The sequence below is a fragment of the Pristiophorus japonicus genome, chromosome 16 (assembly GCF_044704955.1).
Source record: "Pristiophorus japonicus isolate sPriJap1 chromosome 16, sPriJap1.hap1, whole genome shotgun sequence".
NCBI lineage: Eukaryota > Metazoa > Chordata > Chondrichthyes > Pristiophoridae > Pristiophorus > Pristiophorus japonicus.
In genome coordinates, this window is record NC_091992.1 from 73,781,321 (window position 1) to 73,804,249 (window position 22,929).

At 47.8% G+C, this 22,929-nt stretch overlaps 2 protein-coding genes across 3 annotated transcripts in view; one reads left to right on the forward strand and one right to left on the reverse strand.

Moving 5' to 3' along the window:
- Window positions 1–22,929, forward strand: part of cdr2l (cerebellar degeneration-related protein 2-like) — a 156,557-nt gene that overhangs the window by 33,497 nt on the left and 100,131 nt on the right. The window contains exons 1-2 of one of the 2 annotated variants that reach the window (XM_070857429.1): window positions 233–446; window positions 8,038–8,374. The gene's annotated coding sequence lies outside the window, so the exon portion shown is untranslated. Of the gene's footprint in view, window positions 1–232; window positions 447–8,037; window positions 8,375–22,929 lie in introns of those variants that run through there. The other variant, XM_070857430.1, reaches the window with a different exon arrangement.
- The window catches only part of LOC139226195 (baculoviral IAP repeat-containing protein 7-like), a 29,805-nt gene continuing 24,318 nt past the window's right edge, over window positions 17,443–22,929 (reverse strand). The window contains exon 9 of the mRNA XM_070856826.1: window positions 17,443–17,748. The gene's annotated coding sequence lies outside the window, so the exon portion shown is untranslated. The remainder of the gene's footprint in view (window positions 17,749–22,929) is intronic.

Below are 22,929 nucleotides of genomic sequence, written 5' to 3' on the forward strand. Positions count from 1 at the left end.
CGGCCAGCACACTGCGCTTGCGCCGGCCGGCATGCTGGGACTTGTAGTTTGTCTCTCGCATAGCACATGCGCAGCAGCCACTCCCCACCCCGGGCTTGGCGCGTGGGGATGGCGCGCAGGCGCCATCCCCGCGCCGCCCTCTGAGAGTTGCAGTTTGGCCGCGCGGGGTCACTGTCACCCTGAACCCTCGACATCGCGGGCCAATGGGGGCGCAGAGCGATTGTGCCGTCACCTGGTGTGAGCTGCCCGACAGTAACCCGGCCTGGTGTGGGCCTGTCACAGGGTGAGCACCGGCCTGATGCGTGGGCCTGTCACACCGTCACAAGGCCCAGAGGCTCCAGTCCCACTCTAGGAACTTGAGCACAAAATAAAATCCAGGCCGACACTCCAGTGCAGTGCTGCCTTTCGGATGAGACGTTGAACCGAGGTCCCGTCTGCCCTCTCAGGTGGGCAGGGCAGGCACTATTGCATTGAAAAGTAGGGGAGTTCTTTGAGGATGTAACGAGCACGGTGGATAAGGGGGAACTGGTGGATGTGGTGTATTTGGATCTCCAGAAGGCATTTGACAAGGTGCCACATAAGAGGTTACTGCACAAGATAAAAGTTAATGGGGTTGGGGGTAATACGGATAGAGGATTGGCTAACTAACAGAAAACAGAGAGTCGGGATAAATGGGTCATTTTCCAGTTGGCAAACAGTAACTAGTGGGGTACTACAGGGATCGGGGCTGGGGTCTCAACTATTTACAATCTATATTAATGACTTGGATGAAAGGACCGAGTCAGCGTTTGCTGATTATACAAAAATAGTTGGAAAGCACGTTGTGAAGAGGACACAAAGAATCTACAAAGGGATATAGATAGGCTAAATGAGAGGGCAAAAATTTGGCATATGGACTATAATGTGGGAAAATGTGAGGTTATCCACTTTGGTAGGAAGAATAAAAAAGGAAATTATTATTTAAATGGAGAGAGATTACAAAATGCTGCTGTACAGAGGGACCTGGGGGTCCTTGTACATGAAACACAATCAGTTAGTATGCAGGTACAGCAAGTAATTAGGAACGCAAATGGAATGTTGGTCTTTATTGCAAGGGAGATGGAGTATAAAATTAGGGAAGTCCTGCTACAACTGTACAGGGTATTGGTGAGGCCGCATCTGGAGTACTGTGTACAGTTTTGGTGTCCTTATTTAAGGATATACTTGCATTGGAGGCAGTTCAGAGAAGGTTCCTGAGATGAAGGGGTTGTCTTATGAAGAAAGGTTGGGCCTATATTCATTGGAGTTTATAAGAATGAGAGGTGATCTTAATGAAACATATACGATTCTGAGGAGGCTTGACAGGGTAGATGCAGAGAGGATGTTTCCCCTTGTGGGGGAAACTAGAACTAGGAGCCATAGTTTCAGAATAATGGGTCGTTCATTTAAAACGGATATGAGGAGGAATTTCTTCTCTTGGAGGGCCATGAATCTTTGGAATTATCTACCCCAGAGAGCTGTGGAGGCTGAGTCATTGAAGGATAGGATAGAATAAAAGGAAAAGGAGGTGGGGTAGCAATGCTGGTTAAAGAGGAGATTAATGCAATAGTTAGGAAGGACATTAGCTTGAATGATGTGGAATCTATATGGGTAGAGCTGCAGAACACCAAAGAGCAAAAAACGTTAGTGAGAGTTGTGTACAGACCTCCAAACATAGTAGTGATGTTGGGGAGGGCATCAAACAGGAAATTAGGGATGCATGCAATAAAGGTGCAGCAGTTATAATGGGTGACTTTAATATGCACATAGATTGGGCTAACCAAACTGGAAGCAATACGGTGGAGGAGGATTTCCTGGAGTGCATAAGGGATCGTTTTCTAGACCAATATGTCGAGGAACCAACTAAGGGGGAGCCCATCTTAGACTGGGTGTTGTGTAATGAGAGAGGATTAATTAGCAATCTCGTTGTGCGAGGCCCCTTGGGGAAGAGTGACCATAATATGGTGGAATTCTGCATTAGGATGAAGAATAAAACAGTTAATTCAGAGACCATGGTCCAGAACTTAAAGAAGGCTAACGTTGAAGGTATGAGGCGTGAATTGGCTAGGATAGATTGGCGAATGATACTTAAGGGGTTGACTGTGGATGGGCAATGGCAGACATTTAGAGACTGCATGGATGAACTACAACAATTGTACATCCCTGTCTGGCGTAAAAATAAAAAAGGGAAGGTGGCTCAACCGTGGCTATCAAGGGAAATCAGGGATAGTATTAAAGCCAAGGAAGTGGCATACAAATTGGCCAGAAATAGCAGCGAACCCGGGGACTGGGAGAAATTTAGAACGCAGCAGAGGAGGATAAAGGGTTTGATTAGGGCAGGGAAAATGGAGTACGAGAAGAAACTTGCAGGGAACATTAAGACGGATTGCAAAAGCTTCTATAGATATGTAAAGAGAAAAAGGTTAGTAAAGACAAACGTAGGTCCCCTGCAGTCAGAATCAGGGGAAGTCATAACGGGGAACAAAGAAATGGCAGACCAATTGAACAAGTACTTTGGTTCGGTATTCACTAAGGAGGACACAAACAACCTTCCGGATATAAAAGGGGTCAGAGGGTCTAGTAAGGAGGAGGAACTGAGGGAAATCCTTATTAGTCGGGAAATTGTGTTGGGGAAATTGATGGGATTGAAGGCCGATAAATCCCCAGGGCCTGATGGACTGCATCCCAGAGTACTTAAGGAGATGGCCTTGGAAATAGCAGATGCATTGACAGTCATTTTCCAACATTCCATTGACTCTGGATCAGTTCCTATGAAGTGGAGGGTAGCCAATGTAACCCCACTTTTTAAAAAAGGAGGGAGAGAGAAAACAGGGAATTATAGACCGGTCAACCTGACATCGGTAGTGGGTAAAATGATGGAATCAATTATTAAGGATGTCATAGCAGTGCATTTGGAAAGAGGTGACATGATAGGTCCAAGTCAGCATGAATTTGTGAAAGGAAAATCATGCTTGACAAATCTTCTGGAATTTTTTGAGGATGTTTCCAGTGGAGTGGACAAGGGAGAACCAGTTGATGTGGTATATTTGGACTTTTAGAAGGCTTTCGACAAGGTCCCACACAGGAGATTAATGTGCAAAGTTAAAGCACATGGATTTGGGGGTAGTGTGCTGACATGGATTGAGAACTGGTTGTCAGATAGGAAGCAAAGAGTAGGAGTAAATGGGGACTTTTCAGAATGGCAGGCAGTGACTAGTGGGGTACCGCAAGGTTCTGTGCTGGGGCCCCAGCTGTTTACACTGTACATTAATGATTTAGACGAGGGGATTAAATGTAGTATCTCCAAATTTGCGGATGACACGAAGTTGGGTGGCAGTGTGAGCTGCGAGGAGGATGCTATGATGCTGCAGAGCGACTTGGATAGGTTAGGTGAGTGGGCAAATGCATGGCAGATGAAGTATAATGTGGATAAATGTGAGGTTATCCACTTTGGTGGTAAAAACAGAGAGACAGACTATTATCTGAATGGTGACAGATTAGGAAAAGGGGAGGTGCAACGAGACCTGGGTGTCATGGTACATCAGTCATTGAAGGTTGGCATGCAGGTACAGCAGGCGGTTAAGAAAGCAAATGGCATGTTGGCCTTCATAGCGAGGGGATTTGAGTACAGGGGCAGGGAGGTGTTGCTACAGTTGTACAGGGCCTTGGTGAGGCCACACCTGGAGTATTGTGTACAGTTTTGGTCTCCTAACCTGAGGAAGGACATTCTTGCTATTGAGGGAGTGCAGCGAAGGTTCACCAGACTGATTCCCAGGATGGCGGGACTGACCTATCAAGAAAGACTGGATCAACTGGGCTTGTATTCACTGGAGTTCAGAAGAATGAGGGGACCTCATAGAAATGTTTAAAATTCTGATGGGTTTAGACAGGTTAGATGCAGGAAGAATGTTCCCAATGTTGGGGAAGTCCAGAACCAGGGGACACAGTCTAAGGATAAGGGGTAACCATTTAGGACCGAGATGAGGAGAAACTTCTTCACCCAGAGAGTGGTGAACCTGTGGAATTCTCTACCACAGAAAGTTGTTGAGGCCAATTCACTAAATATATTCAAAAAGGAGTTAGATGAAGTCCTTACTACTAGGGGGATCAAGGGGTATGGCGAGAAAGCAGGAATGGGGTACTGAAGTTGCATGTTCAGCCATGAACTTATTGAATGGCAGTGCAGGCTCGAAGGGCCGAATGGCCTACTCCTGCACCTATTTTCTATGTTTCTAACATATTTAAGGTGGAGATAAGACAGATTTTTGAATGATAAGGGTGTTGAGGGTTATGGGGAGCGGGCAGGGAAGTAGAGTTGAGGCCAAGATCAGATCAGCCATGATCTTATTGAATGGCGGAGCAGGCTCGAGGGGCCAAATGGCGTACTCCTGCTCCTATTTTTTATGTTCTAGTTATCCCTGGTGTCCTGGCCAATATTCATCCTTCAATCAACTTCACCAAGACAGATTATTTGGTCATTATCACATTGCTGTTTGTGGGAGCTTGCTCACATTACAACAATGACTACACTCCAAAAGTACTTCATTGGCTGTAAAGTACTTTGGAACGTTGCATGATCATCAAAGGCGCTATATAAATCAGTAATCGGGGACAAAATTAGTCACTTTGACAAGTGTGGATTAATTAAGGAAAGCCAGCACGGATTCGTTAAAGGCAAATTGTGTTTAACCAACTGAATTGAGTTTTTTGATGAGGTAACGGAGGGTTGATGAGGGCAATGCGGTTGACGTGTTGTACATGGACTTCCAAAAGTGCCACACAATAGGCTGACCAGCAAAGTTGAAGCCCGTGGAATAAAAGGGACAGTGGCAGCGTGGATATGGAATTGGCTCAGTTATAGGAAACAGAGAGTAGTGGTGAAGGGTTGTTTTTCAGACTGGAGGAAGGTATACAGTGGTGTTCCCCAGGGGTCGGTACTGGGACCACTGCTTTTCTTGATATATATTAATGGTGTGTGTGTACAGGGCACAATTTCAAAATTTGTTGATGACACAAAACTAGAAGTATGGTGAACAGTGAGGAGGAGAGGGATAGATTTCGGGAAGACATAGACGGACATGTGGCAGATGAAATTTTATGCAGAAAAGTGTGAAATGATGCATTTTGGTAGAAAGAATGAGGAGAGGAAATATAAACTAAAGGGTACAATCCTAAAGGGGGTGCAGGAACAGAGAGACCTGGGGGTATATGTGCATAACTCGTTGAAGATGGCAGGGTGTTGTAAGGCTGCAGGCTGTCTTGCTCTTTTCGCTTCATTGCTTTAAACACACACTCAGTTGTAGTAAAGGCAGGATCGAGTCTTTTATTTAGACATTCATACTAAACAAACACAGTAAGGAAGTTACTGAGATACTCCACAAAAGCAGCTTTGGCTTGCACCGAGTTCTGTGGCGGCTTGTGACAAACTTTTTTTTTACAAAAATATACTTTATTCATATAACATTTTCACAATACATTGGAAAATAGTTCAGTACTTTGCGGTCAGCAATTCCATACAATTGGTTTGGATGCTGACAGCCGTTCCATACAATGCTCTAGCGTGCATTTCATTTCAAGGTACAGTTTAGTACAATCTGTAAATCACGTTACATGTGGTATTGTGCAAATAAGGGTATTACATGGAGCAGATGAGAACAGGTTTACATTACATTCCAGGATACATTTCAATACCGATCACGAATCACGTTACGTGTAGTACTATGCAGATGAAAGCAGTACACGGAACGGATAGAAATACATTTATATTTCTTTACAAGTTACTAACCAGTGCAGACTTTCATTATATATGGCACAACACAGGTGTTTTTCAGTACATGGTGCTCTATGTATACAAGCAGATTAACAAGTACAGCCTGAGGGGCTGATTCCATCCCCTGGGTTTATCGTGGCAGAAAGGCCTTAAACTGTGGCTCTTCCCCATCGTGCCTTTGTGGCGACTGCACCAACCTTTAGTGAGTCCCTCAGCACGTATTCCTGGATCTTGGATTGCACCAGTCTGCAACACTCGGCCGTGGACATCTCCTTGTTCTGGAAGACCTCCTTCCGAGATTCCAGTGTGTCTAGTGTCCGTGTGTGTGTGACAAAAAATAGTTCCTTATTTCTTTGCATAGTACATTTAGACAATTAACATGCAGACAATGTAGAATCAAAAAGGCATTGTCCTGAAATCACAGCTAACGGCTTTCTGAATCGTTTAACATACAGACGATGTCATCAAATGAATATTCGCATAGTAACAAGGTACACTCAAATACAGACAATGACATGAATTACTACACAACTCACATGATCAGCAGAGGGCTTTCTTTGCATAGATTATTATTCGCATAGTAACAAGTTACACTCATACTCAACATTTCAAGGCTAAAAGGCTCCGTATCGTCCAGCAGCCTCTTTCCATCCAATCTTTAATCTTCCAACTTTTAACCCTTTTGATATTTCCAGACCGCAGCCGAGGCAAAGCGTTCAGAAATGCGGGCTTGTGCTCACACACAGGGCAGGTTGAGAAAGCAGTTAAAAAGGCTTACGGGATCCTGGGCTTCAGATATAGAGGCATAGAGTACAAAAGTGTGGAGATTATGATGAACCTGTATAAAACACTGATTTGGGCCCAACTGGAGTATTGGGTCCAATTCTTTAGGAAGGATGTGAAGGCCTTAGAGAGGGTGCAGAAAAGGTTTACGAAAATTATTCCAGGAATGAGGGTCTTCAGTTATGTGGACAGACTGGAGAAACTGGGGTTGTTCTCCTTGGAGCAGAGAAGGTTGGGAGGAGATTTGATCGAGGTGTTCAAAATCATGAGGGGTCTGGACAGAGTAGAGAGAAACTGTTCCCATTGGCAGAAGGGTCGAGAACCAGAGGGCACAGATTTAAGGCGATTGGCAAAAGAAGCAAAGGTGATGTAAGAAGAAACGTTTTTATACTATGAGTGGTTAGGATCTGGAATGCGTTGCCTGAGAGGGTAGTGGAGGCAGATTCAATCTTATCTTTCAAAAGGGAATTAGATAAGTATCTGCAGGGAAAAAAATTGTAGGGATATGGGGAAAGGGCAGAGGAGTGGGACTGGTTGAGAGTCAGCACGGGATCGATGGGCCGAATGGCCGCCTTCCGTGCTGTAACCGTTATAGAATAAGTGCACATTCCTTCTTCTTGCTTTCAGGTTGCCCCAAAACTCTTTACAGCCAATGAAATGCTTCATAGACTTCAATCCAAACCAACAATCGTAGCGGTTTCTAATTTCCCTTCTCCACAACAACTTGTGTAGAAACAAGTTCCCAAACTATTTTCATGGCGGGGGAAGAGGAACAGATATCCCGAGAGTAGAGAGAGGTGGCTGGAGATGGCAATTAATGATCGGGAGGGAGACAGAGTGGGGGAGAGTTTCCGGAGGGATTTCAAGTATACAGTTGAGATGGCTGAAGGCTCAGGTCCCAATAGTGGAGCAGAGGGCGCAGTGATGCTATTAACAATGTGGGCTGGCATTGAGGCGGGGGAAAATAGGCAAGTTTTGGTTAGGAATTTGTGGGGACAGAGTTCAGGGGATAGGAGGTGGAACAGATTCGGTTGGAAAGGATGAAGGGGAGATGGAAGTGATTTGAAGGGCTGGGGGTACTTCTTTGCATAAAGTTTTAGTGGAAAACTGGAACTCTATCCCCCAAAAAGCTGTTGAGGCCGGTAGAAAATTTCAAAACTGAGATCGATAGATTTTTGTTTGGCAAGGGTATCGACCAAGGAGATGGGCCCAAGGCAGGTAAGTGGAATTAAGATACAGATCAGCCATTAGTTGAATGGCAGAACAGGCTCACGGAGCTGAATGGCCTCCTCCTGTTCCGATGTTTTTGCTCTTCACTGTAAGGCATTGAAGGACCTTTCACTACCCCCAGCTGGGCAGTGCAAGTGTCCGGATTCCAGTATGATCCGGATCAGCAATGATCGAGGGGCTGAATGGCCTACTCTTTTAGCTAATTTATATTCTTACTGTTTGTTTCCCTTCTCCAGCTTCATAACTTCATCTATGGATTTAAAGATTTTGGTGGGAGGAGCACAGAGGCCACCTACTCCTGGGGCCGAAATTCATCACTCTCCGCCCGCTGCCCCCGACATTGCTCTTCTTGATCCGCCCAGTGCCACTCTCGACATGGCCTGGAGCGGGTGGGAGGGGAGAGCCACCAGGAAGTGCCCGCTGACATCAGCGTACGGCCGAGTGGCGTAACTGAGCTCCCGCCCGCCGAGCTCCCAGATTCCTGCGGGCGGAAGTCGGCGGCCGAACAGGGAAGGACCGCTGGCTGGAGGCCAGTCTGTCCCCAACGGGCAGTCTGAAGAACCTGAAAAAAAGGTAAGTGAACATTTCTTTTTAAATTTCCACAGCGACTTCATCATCATCATCATCATCATCATAGACAGTCCCTTGGTATCGAGGAAGACTTGCTTCCACTCCAAAAGTGAGTTCTCAGGTGACTGAACAGTCCAATACGGGAATTACAGTCTCTGTCACAGGTGGGAGAGGGTGGGTGGGACTGGTTTGCCGCACGCTCCTTCCGCTGCCTGCGCTTGATTTCTGCATGCTCTCGGCGATGAGACTCGAGGTGCTCAGCGCCTTCCCGGATGCTCTTCCTCCACTTAGGGTGGTCTTTGGCCAGGGACTCCCAGGTGTCAATGGGGATGTTGCACTTTATCAGGGAGGCTTTGAGGGTGTCCTTGAAACGTTTTCTCTGCCCACCTGTGGCTCGCTTGCCGTGTAGGATTTACCTGGATGGGGTCCTCTGGAGGTCTTCCGATAGTTTTTACATTTTTTAATAAGTGATTTACTTTTCCAGCTCTTCAACTCTCCGTGGGCCCGACTCCATCCTCGGAGGCACTTGGGCGACAAGTGCCTCTGCCGCCGAGAATGAGACCTCCCGCCCACTGCCGCCCAGATTGGCGGAGTTTGTCGTCCATTTACCGCCCGCTGACCCTCGAGGGACCTCGGCGATGAATATCCCGCCCAAAGTACCATCCAGTACATCGGCAGCCATCAGCGGCACTTGGGCGAGCGGAGGCCTTGATGAAAATCGGCCCCACAGAGTGTAAATGGGGTAGAGGTGCAAAGGGCTCAATGGGTAAAGATTCACAAATAAAAACAGCAAATGCTGAAAACACTCAGCAGGTCAGGCAGCATCTGTGGAGAGAGAAACAGAGTTAATGTTTCAGCTCGATGACCTTTCATCAGAACTGGAAGAAGTTAGAGATGTAACATCTCTGAAAGGCCAAATACCTGAAACTTTAAACATTCCAGGGTACTTGCTGTTTCGAAGAGACAGGCAGAATGGAAAAGGAGGTGGGGCATATCCCTGATAATAAAGGATGAAAGGTTATGGGGAGTGGCGGGGAAGTGGAGCTGAGTCCGTGATCAGATCAGCCATGATCTTATTGAATGGCGGAGCAGGCCCGAGGGGCCAAATGGCCTACTCCTGCTCCTATTGCTTATGTTCTTATTCAGTACTGAGAAAGGATCACAGCTCGGAAGATCAGGAACTAGAATCAGGATGGGTTGAGATAAGGAATAACTAGGGGCAGAAAACACCGCTGCGGGTAGTTTATCGGCCCCCAAACAGGAGCTGTACAGTTGGACAGTGTTAATCAACAAATAATAGGAGCTTGTAACAAAGGTCATACAACAACCGTAGAGAACTTTTAATCTTCATAGAAACATAGAAAATAGGTGCAGGAGTAGGCCATTCGGCCCTTCGAGCCTGCACCGCCATTCAATAAGATCATGGCTGATCATTCCCTCAGTACCCCTTTCCTGCTTTCTCTCCATACCCCTTGATCCCCTTAGCCGTAAGGGCCATATCTAACTCCCTCTTGAATATATCCAATGAATTGGTATCAACAACTCTCTGCGACAGGGAATTCCACAGGTTAACAACTCTTGAGTGAAGAAGTTTCTCCTCATCTCAGTCCTAAATGGCCTACCCCTTATCCTAAGACTATGTCCCCTGGTTCTGGACTTCCCCAACATCGGGAACATTTTTCCCGCATCTAACCTGACCAGTCCCGTCAGAATCTTATATGTTTCTATGAGATCCCCTCTCATCCTTCTAAACTCCAGTGAATAAAGGCCCAGTTGATCCAGTCTCTCCTCATATGACAGTCAGCCATCCTTGGAATCAGTCTGGTGAACCTTCGCTGCACTCCCTCAATAGCAAGAACGTCCTTCCTCAGATTAGGAGACCAAAACTGAACACAATATTCCAGGTGAGGCCTCACTAAGGCCCTGTACAACTGCAGTAAGACCTCCCTACTCTTGTATTCAAATCCCCTCGCTATGAAGGCCAACATACCATTTGCCGCCTTCACCGCCTGCTATACCTGCACGACAACCTTCAATGACTGATGAACCATGACCCCCAGGTCTCGTTGCACCTCTCCTTTTCCTAATCTGCCGTCATTCAGATAATATTCTGCCTTGGTGTTTTTGCCCCCAAAGTGGATAACCTCACATTTATCCACATTATACTGCATCTGCCATGTATTGGCCCACTCTCCTAACCTGTCCAAATCATCCTACAGCCTCTTAGCGTCCTCCTCACAGCTCACACCGCCACCCAGTTTAGTGTCATCAGCAAACTTGGAGATATTACACTCAATTCCACCATCTAAATCATTAATATATATTGTAAAGAGCTGGGGTCCCAGCACTGAGCCCTGCGGCACTCCACTAGTCACTGCCTGCCATTCTGAAAAGGACTCGTTTATCCCGACTCTCTGCTTCCTATCTACCAACCAGTTCTCTATCCACGTCAGTATATTACCCCCAATACCATGTGCTTTGATTTTGCACACCAATCTCTTGTGTGGGACCTTGTCAAAAGCCTTTTGAAAGTCCAAATACACCACATCCACTGGTTCTCCCTTGTCCACTCTACTAGTTACATCCTCAAAAAATTCCAGATTTGTCAAGCATGATTTCCCTTTCATAAATCCATGCTGACTTGAACCAATCCTATCACTGCTTTCCAAATGCGCTGCTATTTCATCCTTAATGATTGATTCCAACATTTTCCCCACTACTGATGTCAGGCTAACCGGTCTATAATTACTCGTTTTCTCTCTCCCTCGTTTTTTAAAAAGTGGTGTTACATTAGCAACCCTCCAGTCCATAGGAACTGATCCTGAGTCGATAGACTGCTGGAAAATTATTACCAATGCATCCACTATTTCTCGGGCCACTTCCTTAAGTACTCTGGGATGTAGACGATCAGGCCCTGGGGATTTATCGGCCTTCAATCCCGTCAATTTCCCTAACACAATTTCCAGCCTAATAAGGATATCCTTCAGTTCCTCCTTCTCACTAGACCCTCGGTCCCCTAGTACATCCAGAAGGTTATTTGTGTCTTCCTTTGTGAAGACAGAACCAAAGTACTTGTTCAATTGGTCTGCCATTTCTTTGTTCCCCATTATAAATTCACCTGAATCCGACTGCAAGGGACCTACGTTTGTCTTCACAAATCTTTTTCTCTTCACATATCTATCAAAGCTTTTGCAGTCAGTTTTTACGTTTCCGTGAAGCTTCTTCTCGTACTCTATTTTCCCCTCTTAATTAAACCCTTTGTCCTCCTCTGCTGAATTCAAAATTTCTCCCAGTCCTCAGGTTTGCTGCTTTTTCTGGCCAATTTATATGCCTCTTCCTTGGATTTAACACTATCCTTAATTTCCCTTGTTCGCTACGGTTGAGCCACCTTCCCTGTTTTATTTTTGCTCCAGACAGGGATGTACAATTGTTGAAGTTCATCCATATGATCTTTAAAGGTTTGCCATTGCCTATCCACTGTCAACCCTTTAAGTATCATTTGCCAGTCTAATCTAGCCAATTCGCACCTCATACCGTCAAAGTTACCTTTCCTTAAGTTCATAGAAACATAGAAAATAGGTGCAGGAGTAGGCCATTCGGCCCTTCGAGCCTGCACCACCATTCAATGAGTTCATGGCTGAACATGCGACTTCAATATCCCATTCCTGCTTTCTCACCATACTCCTTGATCCCCCTAGTGGTAAGGACTACATCCAACTCCTTCTTGAATATATTTAGTGAATTGACCTCAACAACTTTCTGTGGTAGAGAATTCCACAGGTTCACCACTCTCTGGGTGAAGAAGTTTCTCCTCATCTCGGTCCTAAATGGTTTACCCCTTATCCTTAGGCTGTGATCCCTGGTTCTGGACTTCCCCAACATTGGGAACATTCTTCCTGCATCTACGCTGTCAGAATTTTAAACATTTCTATGAGATCCCCTCTCATTCGTCTGAACTCCAGTGAATACAAGCCCAGTTGATCCAGTCTTTCTTGATATGTCAGTCCCGCCATCCGAGGAATCAGTCTGGTGAACATTCGCTGCACTCCCTCAATAGCAAGAATGTCCTTCCTCAAGTTAGGAGACCAAAACTGTACACAATACTCCAGGTGTGGCCTCACCAAGGCCCTGTACAACTGTAGTAACACCTCCCTGCCCCTGTACTCAAATCCCCTCGCTATGAAGGCCAACATGCCATTTGCTTTCTTAACCGCCTACTGTACCTGCATGCCAACCTTCAATGACTGATGTACCATGACACCCAGGCCTCGTTGCACCTCCCCTTTTCCTAATCTGTCACCATTCAGATAATAGTCTGTCTCTCTGTTTTTACCACCAAAGTGGATAACCTCACATTTATCCACATTATACTTCATCTGCCATGCATTCAGGACCCTAGTTTCTGAATTAACTTTGTCACGCTCCATCCTAATAAAGAATTGTACCATATTATGGTCACTCTCTCCCAAGGGGCCCCGCACAACAAGATTGCTAATTAGTCCCTTCTCATTACACATCACCCAGTCTAGGATGGTGAGCTCTCTGGTTGGTTCCTCGACATATTGGTCTAGAAAACCATCCCTAATACACTCCAGGAAATCCTCCTCCACCGCATTGCTACCAGTTAGGTTAGCCCAATCAATATATAGATTAAAGTCACCCATGATTACTACTGTACCTTTATTGCACACATCCCTTATTTCTTGTTTGATGCTATCCCCAACCTCACTACTAGTATTTGGTGGCCTGTACACAACTCCCACTAGCGTTTTCTTCCCTTTGGAATTCCATAGCTCCACCAATACCGATTCCACATCATCCAAGCTAATGTCCTTCCTTACTATTGCATTAATTTCCTCTTTAACCAGCAACGCCACCCCACCTCCTTTTCCTTTCTGTCTATCCTTCCTTCCTAAATGCTGAATACCCTTGGATGTTGAGTTCCCAGCCTTGGTCATCCTGGAGCCATGTTTCTGTGATGCCAATCACATCGTATCCGTTAACTGCTATCTGCGCAGTTAATTCGTCCACCTTATTCCGAATACTCCTCGCATTGAGGCACAGAGCCTTCAGGCTTGTCTTTTTAACACATTTTGCCTCTTTAGAATTTTGCTGTAAAGTGGCCCTTTTTGTTTTTTAAACTGGGCACATCAAATTGGCAAAGGTTTCTTTTGTCAGCCAGCACGGATACGATGGGCCAAATGGCCTCCTTTCGTGCTGTAAATTTCTATGATAGTCTGGAGGACAAGTTCATGGAATGCATTCGAGACAGTTTCCTAGAATAATACATCATGCAACCAACCAGGGAACAGGCTATTTTCGATCTTGTATTGTGTAATGAGACAGGATTAATTAGTAATCTCATAGTAAAGGATCCTCTGGGGAAGAGTGACATGTTGGGTTTGAGAGTGACATACTAAATCCAAAACAAGAGTCTTAAACTTAAATAAAGCCAATTACATAGGTATGAAGGGCGAGTTGGCTGAGGTAGATTAGAAAATTAGATTAAAGGGTATGACGGTAGATAAGCAGTGCCAAACATTTAAAGAAATATTTCAAATTCTCAACAAATATACATTCCATTGAGAAATAAAAACTCCATGGGACAAGTGATCTAACAAAAGAAGTTGAGGATAGCATTAGATTAACAGCAGAGGCTTCTAATGTTGCAAGGAATAGTAGTAAGCCTGAGGATTGGGAGGTCAGGCCAGCGATTGCGGGAGTCGGCAGCAAGGAAGGACTTTAGTTTGTTCAATTTGTTCATGTTGGAGTTTTGCACATGCGCCACCCGGTGGCCGGGAATGGTTCTGGACGAGGGGTGGTCTGGATAAGGGAGTTCTGGATTAGGGAGGTTCAACCTGTATTGGGGAAGTGGTAACAAGGTAGCTGTACTTAGAAAATCATCACCTGATTAGGCAAAGTCAACATAGTTTTATGAAAAAGGAAAATTGTGTTTAAAACGTTTATTAGAGATTTTTGAGGACGGAACTAGCAGCGTAGATAAAGGGCAGGTTGAACTGCCCTTATCCAGCACCCTCGAGACTGGGCCTATGCCGGATAAGGGATTTTGCCGGACGAGGGGAGGTCACGTGAACGCTATACAAACCATTTTTACAGCTCCGAGTCCCCAGCCATTTTACTTTGATTTCAAACCCACCATAAAACCTTCAATAAAAAGAGAAATACCTGTACTGTATCTTTGATTTGTTGTCTGACTGAAGCCGGGCCCAACCATTTAATAATGTGGCATTTTAAATATTTTGTCTTCACTAAAGTATTCAGGTAGCTGTTTCTGTCTCAATTGAATATGCAGTTTATTTTACTATAAATACTTGATAAATAAGGGAAAATAAACTCTTTTGGATCTCTCAGACACTTTGCTCCAGCGAACCTATACACCCAGCCCCAGCCGGCCAGCCCCGATACTGATGTCCCCGACCGCGCGATACATCGCCGCCCCCCCGCCTGCGATCTCTGTGCCGCACTGCCTGCCAGCCCCCAGCTCAGCAGCTCCTGGTTTCGTCCTTGCAATTCTGAAGTTATCTGAAATTTGTATATATAGGTTCTCTGTTGGGGGGGTGGGGAGAAGGTGGGCTGGGGGCTGGCGGGCGGTGCAGCACAGGGATCATGGGGGGCGGGGGAGATAGATCGCGGGGTTGGGGATATCGGGTGGGACTAGGGCTAGCTGGCAACACGGCATGGAGATCATGGGGGGAGGGTGGGTCGCGGGGTCGGGGATATCGGGTGGGGCTGGGGCTGGCAGGCAGTGCGACACAGAGATCTTTGAATGCCAGTCATTCCCTTGTTCAATTTGTTGTGCCACAACCTTCTCATATACACCATAATATATACTCTAATTACAAGCTCTGCCAACTTCCTGCTCCGACTCATTCAATTAACTCCAAAGGAAACCTGCTTGTGTTCTTTATTTTTAAGATGTTTTTGAATAGCTCCCTTTAAGCATATTTAAACTGATGACTTCCTGGTTTATTGTTAATTTTTTCACATTGTCCATGTCGGAGTTCTGCACATGCGCCACCCGGTGGTGGAGAATGGTGCCTGATAAGGGAGGTTCAACCTGTATATTTGTATTTCCAAATGGCATTCGGTAAGATGCCACATAAAAAGTTGCTAAGTAAGATTAGGGCTCATGGGATTGAGGGTAATATAGTTGCATGGATAGAGGATTGGTCGACGGACAGAAAACAGAGAGTCGGGATAAACAGGTCATTTTCCGGTTGGCAGTATGTACCTTGTGGGGTGCCACAGGGATCGGTGCTGGGGCCTCAGCTATTTACAATCTGTATCAATGGCTTGGATGAAGGGACCGATTGTAACAAGTTTGCTGATGATACAAAGCTCGGTGGGACAGTAAGCTGTGAGGAGAACACAAAGGGTCTACAAAGGGATATAGATAGACTGAGTGAGCGGGCAGTAAGATGGCAGATGGAGTATAATGTGGGGAAACGTGAGGTTATTCACTCTGGTAGGAAGAATAAAAAATAATATTTTTTAAATGGTGAGAAACTTTTAAATGTTGGTGTTCGGAGAGATTTGGGTGTCCTTGTGCAAGAAAGCGAGCATGCAGGTACAGCAAGCAATAAGGAAGGCACATGGCATGCTGGCCTTTACTGCAAGGAGGTTGGAGTATAAGAGTAAGGAAGTCTTGCTACAATTGTACAGGGCCTTGGTGAGACCACACCTGGAGTACTGCGCAAAGTTTTGATCTCCTTATCTAAGGAAAAACACACATGCCTTGGAGGCAGTACAGCGGAGGTTCAGCATTTGACCCACCTCATTCCCTGGAACCAGATCCAGCAATGCCTCCTTCCTCGTTGGGCCGGAAATGTACTCATCAAGAAAATTCTCCTCAGAAATTCTTCCCCCTCTCTGTCCTTTACATTATTATTATCCCTGTCAATATTAGGATAGTTGAAGTCCTCCATTATCACTACCCTATATGGTTCTTGCATCTCTTTGACACATATAAATTTCTGACGGGATTGGACAGGTTAGATGCAGGAAGAATGTTCCCGATGTTGGGGAAGTCCAGAACCAGGGGTCACAGTCTAAGGGTAAGGGGTAAGTCATTTAGGACCGAGATGAGGAGAAACTTCTTCACTCAGAGAATTATGAACCTGTGGAATTCTCTACCGCAGAAAGTTGTTGAGGCCAGTTCGTTAGATATATTCAAAGGGGAGTTAGATGTGGCCCTTATGGCTAAAGGGATCAAGGGGTATGGAGAGAAAGCAGGAATGGGGTACTAAAGTTGCATGATCAGCCATGATCATATTGAATGGTGGTGCAGGCTCGAAGGGCCAAATGGCCTACTCCTGCACCTATTTTCTATGTTTCCATGTTTGCAAATTTGCTGCTCCATATTTTTCCCACTAGTTTGGTGGCCTAGTAGTGTAATGGCACCTCTATTGTTTCTTAACTCTAACCAAATAGATTCTGACCTTGACCCCTCCAGGACATCCTCTCTCTCCAGCACTGTAACATTCTCCTTAACCAATACTGCCACACCACCTGCTATCTTTTATAGAATCAAGGCTTGTAGTAGCTGTCCATCTGCTGCCTGTCTGAGGGCAGCTAACTCAAGATACGATGGATCAAACCTTGGGGCCCACTGCTCTGTACATGTTAGTGCTACAATCAACCATCTGAGCAACAGCAAACATTCCACTCCAATCACTGGTAGAAATAGCAGTTGCCTGTCAGAAAGTGGTTGCCAGAGAAGAGCATTTGATTGGTTTTTAAGTCAGTAAAGACACTGGGTTTCTAGCCATTGGTCTAACACCTCCCCACAGGAAGGAGCAAGGTGAGAGAGCAAAGTCCAGGCAATGGTGAGGGGTGTGTGTACCACAAAGGATTTTACACACCATATTGTACTTACGATAAAGGGATAGTGCGGGAAGGTGGAGTTGAGGTAGAAGATCAGCCATGATTTGTTGAATGGCTTAGCAGGCTCGAAGGGCCTACTCCTGCTCCTATTTCTTATGTTATTATAATACAAGAGAAAGCAGATTTCTCGGAGCTAAAAAAAAATAAATGCACAGGATCTCACTCGCTATTACCGTTTAATTAGCAATGCACATTATTTTGTTACAATCCATAATCTTCTTGCCTTCTGCAATTCACAGCAACATCAAGGGGTTGGAGGACTGAAGCAGGGGGCGGGAGGGGAACTGTCAGCAGACCAGAGCTTTCATTCGGCAAACTCACACGTCTACTGGCCGTTTTTATCGCTGAATGTTAGTCCCCAATGTCAGAGTTTGCATTAATGATCAGAGGGCTGGGTCCTCTTTGCTCTCGAAGTTAAAATCTGCGACTGTCCATTGAGATTATCTTCGGATCCTCGGGGCGGGAGGAGAAAGCTGCAAATTGTAAAAAAAAAACACAATGATTGAAGCTGCTCAGTTTGATTTGTAAGGACAAGATTTCATTTTTAAGTTTCTTGCCCATCTTTGAGGCTGTTCATGCCACTGCCAAGCAGGGCCATGTCATGTGTGGCAAGGCCTTTGCCATTTGTAATATGTGCCCCTGTCAGTATGCTCCTGGGCCTGGCCAAGGCGGCCATTAACCGGTCCAGGCAGCGGGCGGTCGAGGGGGTTGTTCAGCCAGACTGCCTGCCTCGCTTCCGCGGTTACATCCGCGCCAGGGTGTCCCTGGAGAAGGAGCACACAGTGTCCACCGGTACGCTCGCGGCCTTCCGCGAGAGGTGGGCGCCGGAGGGACTGGGGTGCTTCATCACCCCCGGCAACAAAATTTTAATTTGATTTAAGTTTGTGGTAAAAAGTTAATTTGTTTATTTGTCGGTTTTAGTCTTCCCCGTTACTAAGGGGGCACTTGATTTATGGTTTTACACAAAATAGTTGTAGAGCTGTTGACTCCTTGTAGGACTGCTCCTGGGCACGGCCAAGGGGGCCATCAGCCGGTCCAGGCAGCGGGCGGTCGAGGGGGTCGTTCAGCCTGACTGCCTGCCTCTCTTCCGCGGTTACATCCGGGCCAGGGTGTCCCTAGAGATGGAGCACACCGTGTCCACCGGTACGCTCGCGGCCTTCCACGAGAGGTGGGTGCCGGAGGGACTGGAGTGCATTATCACCCCCGGCAACCAAATTTTAATTTGATTTTATATGTTCTAAAATCTAATTTATTTTAAATGCCGGTTTTAGTGTCCCCCTCCCCTTTTATAGGGGGCACTTGAAAAATTATGATTTTAGTGCCCAAAAAAACAAAAAACCCCACAAAAATCACCAAAATAAAAACAAAAAAAAAACAAAAAAAGGACACGTGAAAAGTGTTTGGAGTGTCACCCAGATCGGGGGCACTTGATTTAATTTATTATGTTTTCCCCAAAAGAGTTGTAGAACTGTTGAGTTGGGAGTAGCTTAGCCAGTCATGTGATGTTCACAAGACTCAATAAAACTCCAGCCAGTTGGGTTCGGGGGATCCACGATGAGGCAGGTGGTTGTGAGCCTGGTGGATGAACTGGTAATGTGTCGTGTCATTATTGAACCTTTGTTAATAAACCAACTGGTTCTCCATAGCAATGTGTTGCTATGAATTCTTAAGTAAAGAACCCATGAAGCAAATCCATTACAGCAGTGGGACTCCATAGGAAGCTGTACAAGAGTGGGCTGGGGGGGATTAAGCTAGACACAGACCCCGTGTGGTCAGTGCTGGTACCTGTGTGGGACCCAGGGGATCCATGTTGTTCCAGGCCGTCAGAATCGCTGAGATTTTTTATCGAAGTTTGTAGCTGCTCCATAGAATCATAGAAATTGAAGGTACGGAAGGAGGCCATTCGGCCCATCGTGTCCGTGCCGGCCAACAAAGAGCTACCCAGCCTAATCCCACTTTCCAGCTCTTGGTCCGTAGCCCTGTAGGTTACGGAACTTCAAGTGCACATCCAAGTACTTTTTAAATGTGGTGAGGTTTTTTGCCTCTACCACCCTTTCATCAGTGAGTTCCAGACCCCCAATTATTTTCCCTCAAATCCCCTCTAAACCTCCTTACTTTAAATATACGCCCCCTGGTTGGTGACCCCTCTGCTAAGGGAAATAGGTCCTTCCTATCCATTCTATCTAGGCCCCTCATAATTTTATCATCATCATAGGCAGTCCCTCGTATCGAGGATGACTTGCTTCCACGCCAAAAAGGGATGAGTTCACAGGTGTTTCAATGAAGGACCTAATATTCTAGGTCTCGAACTACATGTTGAAGGGTGGGAAATGCCTGTGCGTGGATTTTTCTAACGTGGGGTGGTCGTTGCACACCAGCCACCACACGGGCTTGACAGAGCTAGGTCTTGGTCCAGTGGCAAGGGTTAACCAGGACGACTGGAGACCAGCTCTGCTGCACGGACCTAGTGCACACATATATCGCAGTGTGGGCTGGGCCCGTGCTGCTCCTGGGCCCTTGCCTCTACAATCACGTCCCTCTACAATCTCTCACCTGCTCCTGTGCCCTAACCTCACCTCCTCTGTCCAAAGAAAACACCCCCAGCCTCCAATCTTTCCTGCTGCTCCAATATTGTGGCAACTGCGATTGTGTTTTGCAAGAGATTTCTGTTACCTTTGCAAAGGAAAGATTCAACCGGATTTAACGTTGAACTTTGTTTGGCCAAACATCTCGGGCTTGTGATAATGTCAATCAGACGCAGCTAGCGACAACGCCTGGTCAATAGCGGGTTCTAATCCGAAACCAACTACTAACCAAACCCCTAACACTCTAAACCTAACCCTTGTTCTAACCCTAAACCTTAGTCCTAAATGGCAGTGCCTATAGTTATTGTGTCGTGATTAATGATGTAAATTGCCCTCTTTGTTACTAGTCAGTCAAATGTTAATATGTGCATGGTTGCCACTCTGAGAGGAGACGCCCTCATTGTCCCTAATGGCTGAACCGTCCACAATAAACCAGCGGGGTTAGAGCCAGCATCTCCTGCTGAAAGCTGCTACAGCTTTTACCCGCAAGGGAGGGTGTGCGAGGGAGGCTGTGTGAGGGGCGGTGCGTGTGAGGGGCGGTGCGTGTGAGGGGCGGTGCGTGTGAGGGGCGGTGCGTGTGAGGGGCGGTGCGTGTGAGGGGCGGTGCGTGTGAGGGGCGGTGCGTGTGAGGGGCGGTGCGTGTGAGGGGCGGTGCGTGTGAGGGGCGGTGCGTGTGAGGGAGGGTGTGTGAGGGGCGGTGCGTGTGAGGGGCGGTGCGTGTGAGGGGCGGTGCGTGTGAGGGGCGGTGCGTGTGAGGGAGGGCGTGTGAGGGGCGGTGCGTGTGAGGGAGGGTGTGTGAGGGGCGGTGCGTGTGAGGGAGGGTGTGTGAGGGGCGGTGCGTGTGAGGGGCGGTGCATGTGAGGGGCGGTGCGTGTGAGGGAGGGTGTGTGAGGGGCGGTGCGTGTGAGGGGCGGTGCGTGTGAGGGGCGGTGCGTGTGAGGGGCGGTGCGTGTGAGGGAGGGTGTGTGAGGGGCGGTGCGTGTGAGGGGCGGTGCGTGTGAGGGGCGGTGCGTGTGAGGGGCGGTGCGTGTGAGGGGCGGTGCGTGTGAGGGAGGGCGTGTGAGGGGCGGTGCGTGTGAGGGGCGGTGCGTGTGAGGGGCGGTGCGTGTGAGGGGCGGTGCGTGTGAGGGGCGGTGCGTGTGAGGGGCGGTGCGTGTGAGGGGCGGTGCGTGTGAGGGGCGGTGCGTGTGAGGGGCGGTGCGTGTGAGGGGCGGTGCGTGTGAGGGGCGGTGCGTGTGAGGGAGGGTGTGTGAGGGGCGGTGCGTGTGAGGGGCGGTGCGTGTGAGGGAGGGTGTGTGAGGGGCGGTGCGTGTGAGGGGCGGTGCGTGTGAGGGGCGGTGCGTGTGAGGGGGGGTGTGTGAGGGGCGGTGCGTGAGGGGCGGTGCGTGTGAGGGGCGGTGCGTGTGAGGGAGTGCGTGTGAGGGGCGGTGCGTGTGAGGGGCGGTGCGTGTGAGGGGCGGTGCGTGTGAGGGGCGGTGCGTGTGAGGGAGGGTGTGTGAGGGGCGGTGCGTGTGAGGGGCGGTGCGTGTGAGGGGCGGTGCGTGTGAGGGGCGGTGCGTGTGAGGGGCGGTGCGTGTGAGGGGCGGTGCGTGTGAGGGGCGGTGCGTGTGAGGGGCGGTGCGTGTGAGGGGCGGTGCGTGTGAGGGGCGGTGCGTGTGAGGGGCGGTGCGTGTGAGGGGCGGTGCGTGTGAGGGAGGGTGTGTGAGGGGCGGTGCGTGTGAGGGGCGGTGCGTGTGAGGGGCGGTGCGTGTGAGGGGCGGTGCGTGTGAGGGAGGGTGTGTGAGGGGCGGTGCGTGTGAGGGGCGGTGCGTGTGAGGGGCGGTGCGTGAGGGGCGGTGCGTGTGAGGGGCGGTGCGTGTGAGGGAGTGCGTGTGAGGGGCGGTGCGTGTGAGGGGCGGTGCGTGTGAGGGAGGGTGTGTGAGGGGCGGTGCGTGTGAGGGGCGGTGCGTGTGAGGGGCGGTGCGTGAGGGAGGCGGTGTGTGAGGAGTGGCGGGTGTGTGAGGGGCTGTGAGTGTACGAAGCACGAGATATAGGGCTATGGGGAGAGAACAGGGCAGTGGGATTAGTTTGGGATTGATACAGGGCTATATGGAGAAAGCGGGGCAGTGGGATTAGTTTGGGATTGATACAGGGCTATGGGGAGAGCGCGGGGCAGTGGGATTAGTTTGGGGATTGATAGAAACATAGAAAATAGGTGCAGGAGCAGACCATTCGGTCCTTCGAGCCTGCACCGCCATTCAATAAGATCATGGCTGGTCATTCAACCTCAGTACCCCTTTCCTGTTTTCTCTCCATATCCCTTGATCCCTTTGGCCGTAAGGGCCATATCTAACTCCCTTTTGAATATATCTAACAAACTGGTCTCAACAACTTTCTGCGGTAGAGAATTCCATAGGTTAACCACTCTCTGAGTGAAGAAGTTTCTCCTCATCTCAGTCCTAAATGGCTTACCCCTTATTCTTAGACTGTGACCCCTGGTTCTGGAACTCCCCAGCAACGGGAATATTCTTCCTGCCTCTAACCTGTCCAATCCCGTCAGAATTTTATATGTTTCTATGAGATTCCCTCTCATTCTTCTAAACTCCAGTGGATACAAGCCCAGTTGATACAGTCTCTCCTCATATGTCAGTCTTGCCATCCCTAGAATCAATCTGGTGAACCTTCGCTGTACTCCCTCAATAGCAAGAACGTCCTTCCTCAGATTAGGAGACCAAAACTGAACACAATATTCTAGGTGTGGCCTCACCAAGGCCCTGTACAACTGCAGTAAGACCTCCCTGCTCCTATACTCAAATCCTCTAGCTATGAAGGCCAACATGCCATTTGCCTTCTTCACCGCCTACTGTACCTGCATGCCAACCTTCAAGGACTGATGTACCATGACACCCAGGTTTTGTTGCACCTCCCCTTTTCCTAATCTGTCACCATTCAGATAATATTCTGTCTTCCTGTTTTTGCCACCAAAATGGATAACCTCACATTTATCCACATTATACTTCATCTGCCATGCATTTGCCCACTCACCTAACCAGTCACCCTGCAGCCTTTTTGCATCCTCCTCACAGCTCA